Source organism: Stylophora pistillata, chromosome 6 (assembly GCF_964205215.1).
Source record: "Stylophora pistillata chromosome 6, jaStyPist1.2, whole genome shotgun sequence".
Lineage (NCBI taxonomy): Eukaryota > Metazoa > Cnidaria > Anthozoa > Scleractinia > Pocilloporidae > Stylophora > Stylophora pistillata.
The window spans coordinates 29,381,081-29,394,890 of NC_142524.1; positions in this window are offsets into that span (position 1 = coordinate 29,381,081).

Below are 13,810 nucleotides of genomic sequence, written 5' to 3' on the forward strand. Positions count from 1 at the left end.
TATTCGAGTGTACTAATTTAGATAACTTGTGAGTACATGGCTCATGATGAAAATGAGTAATTTCTAAACTTAAAAATTTAACAACACTTTATATCGACTACTGTATGTATCAAGTATCTTTCTTCAGACGACGAAACATTTTTACACAATGTCGAGTGAACCGTCCCGGAGTAAAGCTCAAACACTGACAAGCATCACTGAAATTTATTCTGAAGGTAATAAAACAAGGGTACTCTAAAGTTTAGTACCGAGATAGTTCACCCCAGGGTCAAAACCTTGTCCTTTCAAGTTGAAGTTTTTTCGGAAAAGCTACTCCTTCAGTCACAGTAAAAGTAAACCTGCAATTAGGTTAAAATTTGTCAGCGTGTTTCTTAGACGTAAATCAGGCTCGCCTTTTATATTGATTTTCTCTTACTGTAGATACCTCCAGACTTAAAATTTTTTCTTTACGAAAATAGTGCTTATTCTTTATTTAGATTTACCGCCGACGTTGGGGTACTCTGGAAGAACAGGAATACTCGGTGGAAAAAAGTACTTTACCTGGTGGGTAATGTTAGGCCTCTACCTCAACAGAATTTTTGTCACCAAGAAATTCTTATTTGATGTATACGCTATTTGACATCGATGGTATTTCAGTTACCAAGTTTCTGAGAGGTAATTTACTGCGACCGCACCTAGTCACAAAAACTGGGAAATAACTTTTTAGTGTCAATCAATAGCACCCCCATAACTATATATCACAATAATCATCAGAAATTGATCTTTCACTTGCACTATATTTCAGCACAATTTATCAAAAAAATAGGCTATCCCCTAGCCAATTTATTCATGAATCAAAATTTCAGTGAGCAACACTCATGAACACTACATGATCATTCTTGAGTGCTTTTAATGACACCTTTCTAATTTTATGCTGAGTAAAAGGGCACACCTTTGCACTTTAGAATACTGAAAACCTTACTGAAATATGTTAAATAACAATGAAGTTATGCCCTTTTTTATGGCGGCGAGTGGAAAAAATAAAAAGCCTCGGCAACAGGTAACTTATCTATTCCTACCAAACCTCCAACTTTGTGTCAGTTGTTGTCACAAAAAAACTTTCTTTCTGGAGTTGCTAACCCCCAAAGGTTTTGGATAATCACTCACAGGTTGTTATTTACATGCACAGGATTTATCTGCCTTTGAATAATGTATCATCAAGTCATGAGCATTGATGAGCTTGTATTGTTGCATTTATCATTAACACTCTTTAGAAGTTTCTATGTTTTTCAGAAGGAAAGCTAATAAAATAATGTAAAATAAAATGAGAATTCATGATTGTGTTCTGATCTTAAGCATTTAGCCAGTATTCCACTCTGGTGTGCCACATATTCCAACAAGACTTCTGCTTGTTGACACAAAGTGGAACTTTACAAACTTCACACTGCACTGCAGACTTCGATCGCTCATTCCTATGAAGCCCCTGCACTTTAACAACTTTAGCACAAACAACACAGTCTCTTCTGCTATCAGTAAACTCCAGAGGGTGATATTTCCCATTGAGACGTAATGTGTCAACCTCTGAGAGTTGTTGAGAAATGCGCCGGCCAATTCTAGAACGAAATGATTGCCCTGCAATCAGCTGTCGAGCAATGTTTATCCTGAACCTCAGAAATTGTTGCTTGGAAGCAGGATTTGCTTTTCTCATAATAATAAAGGAGTTCAATAGACAGACCTCAAGACCATATCCAAAAAGCTTTTTCCATGCCTTGTGTGATTTCCTGATAACAGAGAATGACTTCAGCATCTGATCTGCAAGGTCGACTCCACCCATGAATTTTTGATAATCCACCTGGGCTGGGGGGCATGGAAGGGGTTGTCTTTGGCCTCTACCCTCTCTACGAGGGATAGTTGTTGGCACATCTGTGGATGGTGGATGAACTGTAGACAACAAATACACTGGCCGCTTGTCCAGCCAACCCATGGCAACAAGATGGCCATCACAGCGCCATAAATATTCACCTCGGCTCATGTTTCTTTGCCTTGCCTTGGTGATGACAGTCACGTTAGGAAATCCTTTGCGGTTTGGTCGCACTGTACGACAGGCAAAAATATTTTTACCTAACAGTTCCTTGAACAAATAAGGATCACAATAAAAGTTGTCCATATATAGATGGTGATTCCTGTCATGCTCTGTAATAGTAAGATCACGTACTACTCTTCTTGCAAGACTTGTTTCAGGGTTTCCTTCATGTTTACCCAAGTAAACTTGAAACCTGTACACATAGCCTGTCTCGGCCTCGCAAAGAACCCACAATTTTATCCCCCACCTGGTGGGTTTGTTTTTTATATATTGTTTGAAACTAAGACGTCCTTTGTGGGGGACCATAGTCTCATCTATAGAGATATCTCTTGACAGCCTGTACTCCCTTTCGACATTTCTACTAACTACTGAGAGGAACTTCCGGACTCGGTAGATTTTATCATATCCTTCCATACCTGGGGCTGCTGCTTTAGAGTTATCCGCCAAGTGGAAATAGCGCCAAATTTGAAAAAAACGTGTTCTTGGCATAATGTTTGCAATGCTCTCCTGGTGAGTCAGTTGGTCTGACTCCCAGTACATCATGAAGCGTGGTAGTCTTATGATACCCATAAGAATAAGAATACCAACAAAAGCTTGCACTTCACCTTTTGTCACTGGCTGCCATTGTGTTTTGTGGTGATCTGGGTCTGAAGCCTTCTGCTGTTCATGATAGCGATTGGTTTCAGAAACTATCTTCTCCCACATTTCATCATCAAACAAATGTTCAAAATAAACTTTTTCCTGTGCATTATTTTGAAACCTACTCGTAGGTCCAGGATAAGGCTCATTGAAAGGAGGAGGTGCTTGAGCTTGATAGGTGGAGTTCCAGTTGAAGGGTGGATTTACATCTCTGCCTCTTGCACGGTTTACTGGAGCTATGCCTCTTCTGTTTCTTGCATCCCCGCGGCGAACAGCTCCTCTTCCACGACCTCTTCTGGATTGTAGAGGACTTCTGGATCTTGTAGGGTCATCTTCCACTGTAAACAAACGAAAGATAAAGAATATAGTTTCAAAAAATATAAAGAAAGCAATGAACAAATCAAATCCGCTAAGAACAAGTAAAAACGTCTTGAAATCATTGAATATCAAAGAAAAACTCTGAAATGCTAACCTTCACTCGCATCTGAGTTGTGCTCACTGCTGCCAGAAGCCTCCCGTTCCTCATTATCTAAATCTTCTTCACTTTCCTCACTCCATTCTGAAATGTCACCTTCACTTTCATCGGAGTTTTCATCATCGGAACCGGTCTGATATTAATAGTTCAAAATGGCTGTCAGGGCCAAAATCGTACAAATTTGTACGACTGGTAACTAAAGGGTTAATAAACACAGAATTAATTCTGTAATGTTTCCATTTACCCATGCACATGTGACATTCACTAGATGCATAATTTCTACATATTTTGTTTGTTTTTTTTTATTAGGAATTTATGATTTAGCAAGGTTACGATTTTTATGAATAACTTTACAGTAGCTTGAATGTAGTTTCAGAGAGCCCTCGAATGTAGTTTCACAGAGCCTTCGAATCTACAGTAGTTTCTCATGGCAGTTAAAGGGTTAAGAGAGTTTTAGTGACTGAAATATTTCGTATTTGATGTATTTGCCATTTGACAGACTGACAGATGACGTAACACGTATAATGTTATAACAGAAACTATTAATTCTGTAACGTCTCCATTAAATCATGCATATTTGTTATTGATTTCAAAAATGAAAACGATCTTTTTCATTTGTTGTATCAACCCTCAGTGCACCTGGTAGAGGCTTTTTTGTTAACTTTGAAGAGGTTATCGAGTTCTAAAGATGACAATGGAGATAACATGGCTCCTGTTTTCTCGGCATCCTTTGTGAGAGAACAAGAAACGTCGGAACAAGCTCCCTACCATTTTGAAATGGTTGTCCACTGCTTAAAGGACACTTCGTCGACCAGTCACAGAAACTGCACCTTGGTCCACCATCAGTTTGTAAATTCAATAGATGTTAATTAAAGTAGATACTGTATGTCCTTATCTTCCAGACGTTTGTGAAAAAAACATTGTGAACTTTTTAGCTAATCGTTAATCATTAATTTTCTTTGTCAGTCAATTTTGTTGATTTTTTTAAACTACAAAATTTAATTGGATACTATGTAAACTAATTGCAATTTTAAAAAGGCGAGACCGCATTATATCAGCGGTTAAATGGACGGAAAAACGTGGATACATTTTCTGTTGGGGTCGCAGTCTTTGGGTTTCAAAATCGTAAATAGTTTGTATTGTGATCGGCAAACATTACGAGGATAAATAAAACTGTTGACGAATCTCTTAGGTCCCGGTCATTAATATTGTGATAGATTCTCTCTTTGTAGCATATCCATAGAAATAGCGTCTCATAGAAATGATTAAAAAAGAACTGTGTTAAATAAAGGATTAAAAGAAAATAATTTTCATTTTTAAATTTCGTTACTTTGAGCTGCACACTCTTCCCGCCCTTTATATTTCAAATAATACTAAAGAAATACGTCTAAATGACGATAAGACTCAACTTGCAACTCGTAAGGGCAGATTTTGTCGCAATACTTCAACATCAACAGATGGCAACAAAAAACTTACACTGAGTACAACCAGTTCAGAATTAGTCATCGGATTCAATAGCTAATCATGCGCATCTGCGCGTAGAAAAGATATCCGTTAAGGTATCCTAGGGTAAACTGTGATAGTTAGAGCCAGAAACTGGGAAATCTGCATAAGGGCAGCTTGCGTAATTATCATGATCCAGTTTGATTTTCCGTTATGCTCCTTTGGATGTCACTCCAGTCTACTGAGAGAATCTCCAACCTCTCTGCCGCTTTTCCTGCGTTCATTCCTTTAACTGTCCACGGAAAGTAATCTGATTGTAATTTTTTATCGTTCCTGATCGGTTGATGAAAACTTCCACACACTGTAGATTAAAGCTTACACACACTACTGTAGAAACATTAATTTTACCGTTGTCTACAACGACAAGGCATACGCGCTGTTGTCAAGTGATAGAGTACGTAACGATTACACCACGCCTCTCACTGGTATCAAGTTTTGAAGAAGGTTATAGTTTGAGTTCGATGTCGCTTGTTACTATGACTGCAATCAACGTGGAGAGACTTTCCGCCTTGTTACTGGGGATAAAATACAAGCTAGTTATCTCTTTAAAGCGTACAGTTGTTGCTACAGTGATAATTTGGTTCGTATGCATCCTTAATTCTGCGATGAACTTTTGGAATTATCTGATCTTATTATGGTGCAGCGATTCCTCTTTACTTATTGATATCCGTCTTCTGTTATACCTGGATCTTCTTCACTCTTCAACCGTCATCATCAAACGCAGGTACAGACTGTACTTCATCCACAATCTGATCAACATAACTAAACAATTCCTCATGAAACTCCACCAAACGTATTGCGATACAGGAGGGCAGTGGCCGGCGCACTGTGGCTGCAGTTGGCTTTAGTCGCTTGCTATCCGCCTCACGGAGTAGTGGAGTCTTTGTTTACTTACAGCGAACAATCTTCATTAACTTTGTTTTTAAGGAAATTTACAGAGACATTGGTTAATTTAAACTCAACCCTAAACCCGATTCTTTATTGCTGGAAAGTTAGGGAAGTCAGTAGCTTTTTATTCATGGTCAATATAGCGAAGTGTTGTCTATCCTTTCTGGTTCACCCAGGCTGAAGTCCTGGCATTCAGTGTGATGCCTGAGTGCTTCTGGGATATATAACATACTTAGTTTTTTCATTCATGGTCAATAGGGGGAAGCGTTGTTTGTCTTTTCTGGTTCACCCTGGCTGAACGGAAGTTCTGCTATTCACAGTAATGCCTTAGTGCTTCTGGGATACCTAACATTCTTATTTTCTTTGACATTCACAGGTTAATCTAGGGAAATTTTGTCTATCGGCCTTACTGGTTCACCCAGGCTGAAGTCCTGGCATTCAGCCTGAGCGCTTCTGGGATATTTGACATACTTAGCTTTTCATTCATGGTTAATGTAAGGAAGTATTGTCTATCCTTTCTGGTTCACCCAGGCTGAGGTTCTGGCATTCAGAGTAATGCCTGAGGTTTTCTGGGATGTATAATGTGAAGAAATTCTTGTGACGCAAACTTTTCTGCTATTTGAGCTCTTCACCTATATCTACAGCAGAGCGACAGGAATAAATAGTCGTTTGAGACAAAAATTTGAAAAACAGCTTCATTTACTGTTAAAAGTCGCCCTGCAAACCGCAACGGGAAGAGAAAGTCAAAACAAAAAATGCTGCCGAAAAAACTCAATAAATTACACAAGGCAAAACACTGCTGGTAAATTTCTTCGCGAAGCTAGATCATGAAATTTCTGATGCGACGTTTTTGTAAGACGTAAAGACACGACGACGATTGATTTCCTGATTTCCTGACAAACTGGGTAATATGAGATAATATAAAGTATGAAACAACGCGCACAGCCTCAAGTAATCGATATACTGTATTTCCTTGAATAAGTGCCCACCCCTCGGCCATTCAAACTTAAATAAGCGCGACACAGGAACCCATTCTTTTTCAGCTTTCATAACATTTTAAACTTTTACTACCTTAGATGAATATGTTGGGAGAGATTCTTGCTTTAAGAGTTATATTACGCTGATGTATTACCTTTCCTTCTTATATGGCTGGCTTCGAAAGCGGTGCAAGATGCAGCGAATTCTGTGAGCTGATTGGCTATTAACCCTTGCTTATTTTTCGTTTTCTGCGGTGGCCAGCATTGCAGCCATTTTGTCCTTGTGTACCCAGCAGGCAAGCTCTCGCTTGGCTCTTAACGCTTGGCTCAGGTTTGAGTCCTGCTTGGTCAATAACGCATTACTGGATCTACTATCGCGCTCCATGTTAATTTCCAAACCACCCTAGCGCACAGCGCTTGACTCAGTATTTAAAGTTGGTTTTTCGAAAAAAGTTAACGTCCCATCCCTCTCAAGAAGCTTTTAGAAAATAAAAATTCAAGGACTTTCCAAGGATTGGTTGAATTTATTGAGGGGGGGGAACTTGCCTTGAAATTCACGGACTTGCAAGACAGTGCGAACCCTGTTAAAGTTCAAGGGAGTTGAAACTTGTTCGTAACATGTCATTAAACGAAAGTTGGTCCTTTGTCTGAAAAACTAATTTCTACTTCCTCCTCTTTCGCATTCTTCAGCTACACATTGCACGCCTGATAATTTTTCACTTCGTAAGCTTTGTCAGCTTGTTCAACATCTATCTTGATTTGAAAACAATTATTACTACCTTCGGTCTCTGTTTATTCACGATTTTAATCATCGTTGCGGAGGAGGTAGCGCAAAAAGATTTTCAACACCAGTGCCTTAATCACATCGTACCTATAATGTCTTTAATCTCTCGCAACTATCTCGAGGATTCCGGCATTAATATAGGTCATCTGAAGGCCAGTGACAAAGAATCTTATGAGTACTGCATGAATGTAGTTTAAAAAACTGGAACAGTGTGTAAACTATAAATGCGACATAAAATATCAGTGAGAAAAAGCCGCCATGTATTGTGACTCTGCGTTAAACAGCAAAAGGAATTATAGGTTGTAATACGCCGAGTTTATTCCCAATAACTGGTATCCAGATGCTCAAAAATTACAGCACCGAGCGTCAGCTGTCAAAGATTCCGAACACAGCGAAAAAAAAGTCGTCGGTTCAGGAATTTACTTTGTCTCCGATCCGAAAACAAAAATCGGGTAAAATTGATTGGAAAACAAAACACTCAGGCCACCAGTTAAATGTCGTAGTAAATAGGCGTCGCAGCCTGTGTTAGTATTAATAAAGTCAACTAAATCCGAAAGCATTGACTAAGAAATGTTTCTTCGACGTGACTGTATCATTAACCGCAACACACTCCGGGCGAGCGCTTTGTCTTATCACTATTTTTAAGCGCCGACCAAGTACACTTTTTTCGGATACGGATTCTTTAATTACCTTTCTACGCCATAGGATGATGACATGATTGTGTAAAACTTGACGCTTCTATCAGATTAGGAGCGAAATACGATAAAAAATTTTACCAAAGCAAGCCACTGGTATCCAGCAAAGAATGCGGACTAAAAGTACGGATTCTCTGCTGGATACCTAGACTTTTTTTGGTTGCTAATGGCGTGAGGCTCGTTATGTTCCTCCTCTGATTGGGAGCGTGAAGCGTCGGTTGTGAGGCTTTTACTGGAAGGCTCTTGCGATGTAACAAGACCCCCAGAAGAAAGAAACTTTGCCAGAAGACCCGGGAGAGACTTCGCAATGGACTCCTCTATACGCTTCTTCAGTGCAGGTGAAGCGACCTCCGCCATTCCGATTGGAGCCGACTTACTCACATTGTCCTAAAGGACAATAAAGGCGGTCAATGACACATGCCTTTGGGATATAAACATCGTCGGTTCGAAAGGAACCTATGAAAACATCTCGCTCAATCCGCTAAAAAGAGTGGCCATCTTCTGTCAAAGAGGTTAAAAACATAGAAAACGAAACAACTTACGTTCCCTGATGTAGAATCAGTCATGATGAGCACAAAATGTAGAGGAAAACCTAATAAATAATTCATAAAGTGAAGATGTGGTCGACCGTAGCACGCCACGAACGAAAGAGGAAGCAGGGCACGCTTTAAACTTTTTTAATGTGGTACCCAGACCGCGCGCGGCCGCACTCTTCGACAGTATTGTGAGTATCAGTTGGAGAGGGAGTGAAGAAGAATAGGTAAAGTTAGCAGAGGAAAAACCCAAGGCAAAAATGATAAAGCCAAGCGAAACAGTGAATCGACAGACAGGTTAAGGAATACCCTTATCGCTGAAATGAGTTCCCACGGGAAGTTTTATTCATAATTTCATACGATGCGGAGCGATTGCTTATGTTTTTGTATCGAGGCCGGTACTTACTTATTGAAAGGAAACTTCCTTTTTTAACCCTATGTACGACAAATGTTGATCTGATGGCGCCCTCTTTGTTCGCAATTTGGATGCCAGCGTGGAGAGGAGTGCCAGGACTGTTTCTACCTGACAAAATGGTGCTATTCTCTCTTCTTTAGGCCTGTTTTTTATTTTCTTTTTCCCAAGGACTCCTCTTTAATTTTGATTTCTGTTCTTTATCCATGAGGAAAGACTTCCTTTAGCAGAGAGCTTCCACATGTGAATTTTGTCAAGTGCGCACTGTAACAAAATATGCAAATAACATGAAATTGCTGCGAATATTCCCCTGGGGGTTCGCCCATTTACGAGATTAGTTTAGTTATTACAATGTCAGCGATTCTGTCACGAGGTACTATGTAAGTCCTTATTAAAATGAAGAACAACTTCTTCCCACGATTCTGCCACGAGAAAAAGTTTATGACCCAGCTTACGTGAATAAGAACCTATTGACAACGGGATAATTGAAAATAATTTTTTTTATATCAATTTATAATCCTTAATGTGTGAACTACATCCAATTATGAGAGGGCAAAACGGCTGTTAATGACTGCTGCAAGGGAGAAAATATCTTTCGTAATGGTTTTTTTAACTCGTGAATTGCGCGCATGCGCAAAAGTGAGTTGTAGGTATGATGTGATAAATGGCGCTCGCTCGATTGGTCGATTCCTGTAAACCTTTTTTCTATTTTAGGCTTTTGAATGCATTTGATAGTTTTTGGTGACTGATAAACAAACGGAATGGCGACCTTCGACGCTAAGAATAGTGTTGGGGTGAGAAAGAAGCCAATGATAATCTTGAAAGAGCAAAAAAGTATACGTTTTTTATTTGTGAATTAAAGTTTGCCCAATCTCCGAATACACTTTTATCTCTTGCAGTGTATATTTTATTTATGGCGTCAATACTTCTATTTTTAAATGTATATATCCAGGAAATTGATTATTGTGTCCGAAAAAAAAAAGGAAAACAAAGAAAGGAATTTAGGCAAAACGCAAAATTTGCTTACGTAAGGCGGATTTGAACCACCTACGTCGTTACCCTAAGATTGTAATTACCGCCTGCTTTTAACCATTAGGCCACCGAAGCGTATTAATAGCAAACTTTATTTATTTACAAATTTTACATTTAAAACGCTGATCTTTTGGTAATTTCAACCGGGGGCTCAAACAACTCGAGTCGCTGCTCGCTGATAGTCTGATATTGAAATGTCGCCCACGGCCAACCGCTCGTAAAGTGACTTGTTTGGGGCTTGTTTGGTATTCCTGGAGCTGTATCGACGTTGGAAAGTGGTTCACAAGTGGGAACTGCATTGAAAGAAGCTCAAGCATAAGTTTAATCAATCGATATGCTGTTTCTTCAATGGTGTAACTCGCACTGTGTATGCGTATGTGATTAGTATCCTGTTAAGGTGGCTCGTACCAGTTTCCTCGCGCGGGGAACAGATCACTCTAGCGTCACGAGCGAGAGAAACGTGCGAAAGAAGCGCGAGATTAAAACACGAAAATTTAAAACTAAGATGGTAGCGCGAGGATTTTTTTCTACTTACGTGAGAAGTTTACCTAAGAGCTTGTATTTGATGTATTGAGCGGCCACTGTGAATGCAGGAGATAGAAACTAAGATAACGAAGACGATTTTCGGAGAAGTAAAGGTTGCTTCACTTCACATTTAAAAGAAATATTCAACCGATATGAAATCTTGCGACGGCGAAAAAAGAAGAACTCAAGTGAAGGATAATCTACCTGAAGTGGAAGAAGACTTTGAAACTTCAAGGAAAATAATGTGATATAGCCAGAAGTCATGTGTAGGATTTTTAAGATGAGCTCGGGAAGCTGTCTTTGACGGCTGTTTAATGATTTTCTTAGCAGTAAACGTCTGTAAACATCGGATCGTAGGTGCTCGCGCGAGCACACGTAATTGTCTAAAACAGATCATGAGGAAATGTCGATCTTATAGAATCCAGATTTTTAAATGCGCGAGAACGCACGTGGAAATTGCTGAACTCACGAAAGTTATTGCATGAAAACAAGTCCGGTGACCCTTTCTTTTTATTGTTCCAATATGATAATAACGTCGAAAGGAATCATCAGAAAAAAAAATAGACAATTCTACGGAAGGAAATTTGCGATGTGTGAAAATTGCCCTTTTTGTAGATTTTCTGCAATTCCGCTGCGTAGAATTTTTTAAAAATCTTTGTGCATTTTCCTTTTCAAGTGCCAAAAGCAATCACTGAAAAAAATCAGGGGATCACCGGGTTAGTTTTCGAATTATTGAAGCCACAAGCTAAAAAGTGCGTCTGAATAAGCCTGTGAAAGCGTTGCCATGGAAACTGCTAGTGACGAAATGACACTTATTTTTGGATAACCAATGATTATGTAATTCAACCAACTGGACTTGGTCAGTCTTTCTGTTGTATTCTTTCAAAGTTACAAACCATCATTATAACATAACCGAAGTAAAGCGCGCGCTCTGATTGGTCAATTTAGCGTCCCCCATTTGCCCATGGGTGTACGCTGCTGACGTGATCAAATGCAAAGACTATTTTTCCGCGCGCTTGTTTTTTCTGGTCGCGTAAGATTTGTTAAATAAATGGGAACTCTTTAGCTACAATGTATCAATGTTATGTTATAAAACAAATGGTAAACACCACAGCGTACACTATTGAGTTATGGATGCACTTGGGAGGTTTGCTAAGCACTCAAGAAGCTAGAGTCGCTCTCGGCTATCGCCTCGAGCGACTCTTACACTTCTTTCGTGCTTAGCAACCTCCCGCATGCATCCATAACTCAATAGTGTACGCTGTGGTGTTTACCATTTGTTAAAAAAGATGAAAACCGGTACGAGCCACCTTAAGTTTGTATGTTTGTACGTAGGCAAGCTGAACAGTTGTAGGCAGGTTTGTTGGTAGGCGAGTTTGGTCGTAGGCGATTTGACCGCAAAGCGTTTCCAGATACCTTGAATTAAGGATTTTTTTCTTAAAAATGCGTCCTGGAGTGAGGAACAGGAAGTTCTAAAGATGAGGATTGATGTCACTCAAAATGAGTGTAATTATCAGTTCTCAAAACAAGGAATATGCACTGACAGTGAGTGACAAATACTGCCTAAAACTGATAGAGTCCTTACTTTAAGGTGACTGAAGTTTCTCATAGTAAGACCTATTTTTTTCAAAATAAGTGAGTAAAGATCTCAAAAGAGAGCACTTACTCATCAAAGATTGTTAAATAATACATCATCCCAATGTCCTTGAGACAAAGATCTTAACTTCAGGAAGTGGTTCTTTCTATTAATATTTTGTGCATGTATCACAGGTTAGCCAGGCCATACTACACAGGGGCGTAGCTACCTGTACGCAAATACGCAATTGCGTACCTGAAAATAATAATAAAAAAAAATAAAGAAATAAATAAATAAAATAAAAAAATAAATAAAAAATATATTTCAAATATATTTATATTTGAAATAAAAGACACGTGAATCGAAAATGACTTTGATCTTTTTTTTTGGGGGGGGGGGGGTGAAGAGGTGAGATGGAAAACTGTGCGTACCTACGGAAAAATCCTGGCTACGCCCCTGCTACAAACTCAACAACAACTTTTAATCTGACATAATCAACCCAAATTGTGCTTTCTTTAAAATGTTTTACATTATTTTGAACTTAAGATACCTGCACAGCAGCAAGTTTTATTTTGAAGCAAGACTTAAGTTACACCTCATTTCATTTGATGTAGATCAAATGTACAGCAAAGTGGCATGGCTTTATACCTAACACCAATTCTTCAAGAAATGGCACAACTACATGTTAACTTAATATGCTGAAATTTTTACTATTCAATAAAAATCTTCATGCAGATTTACCAATACTAAAATAAACAGTATAATAGCGGCTTCATGACAAACACAAATTCCTCAAGGAATGGGTATGGTAGCCATTTCCCTGAATCATACTGACGATTACTCTTTCTCTTTGTCAAAAAGTCTTGTTACAGATTCGCCTTTACCTAAATGTTCGCCATAGAGGCTTTACACCTAGGACATGTTCTTCAAGAAATTGATACAGCAACTTTTCTTTTGAATCATATTGAAGATTAAAACAATAATAAGTTGACAATGACAACAACAATCCCTTTACAAGGATGAATATCTTTGCTGGTGTATGACTATAATTCTGTCAAATAGTGGTTTATATTTAGTTTGAGATTCTTTACTCTGGTTCAGTAATTTTTTGTATAATAATCACATGATTGTAAGTAAAAATTACAAATGGTAGCAGTTTACATTCCATGCTTATTCTTCTGAAAGTTATAAATTTATGATTTATTTTGACAACCACCTTGATTGTCATTTGAAAGGAAAAATTTTAGTGACTTACATTAGGATATTCCTAATGCTTTATATTTAGGGTAAGCTAGGAACACTCAAAACTGTGGTCTTGTTTCATGAATCACATATTGTGTTGAAAGAAAAATTAATGTAAAAAAGTTTTTCAAATTATATTTATAGTTATATTTCCTTGGGATTTGACAAGCACAATTGCACAGATATTTCTGAAATTTTTGGCAAGCACTCATCATAAATCTAGTTGGAAGAAGAACCTTTCTACATAGAATGAATACTTGCTACAAGCAAGGATTTGAGATATTTATTCAATAGTGGAAATAACCTTAAAATGAGAATTCAAAGTCATAATTCTTAAAACAAGGAATGTAAATCTTATTTTTAATGGTGGTATTCTTAAACTGAGGAACTTTCATTGGAGACTATAAAATTCTAAAAAGCAGAAACCTTGATCCTTACATTTCAAGGAATTGACTCTCAAAATAAGG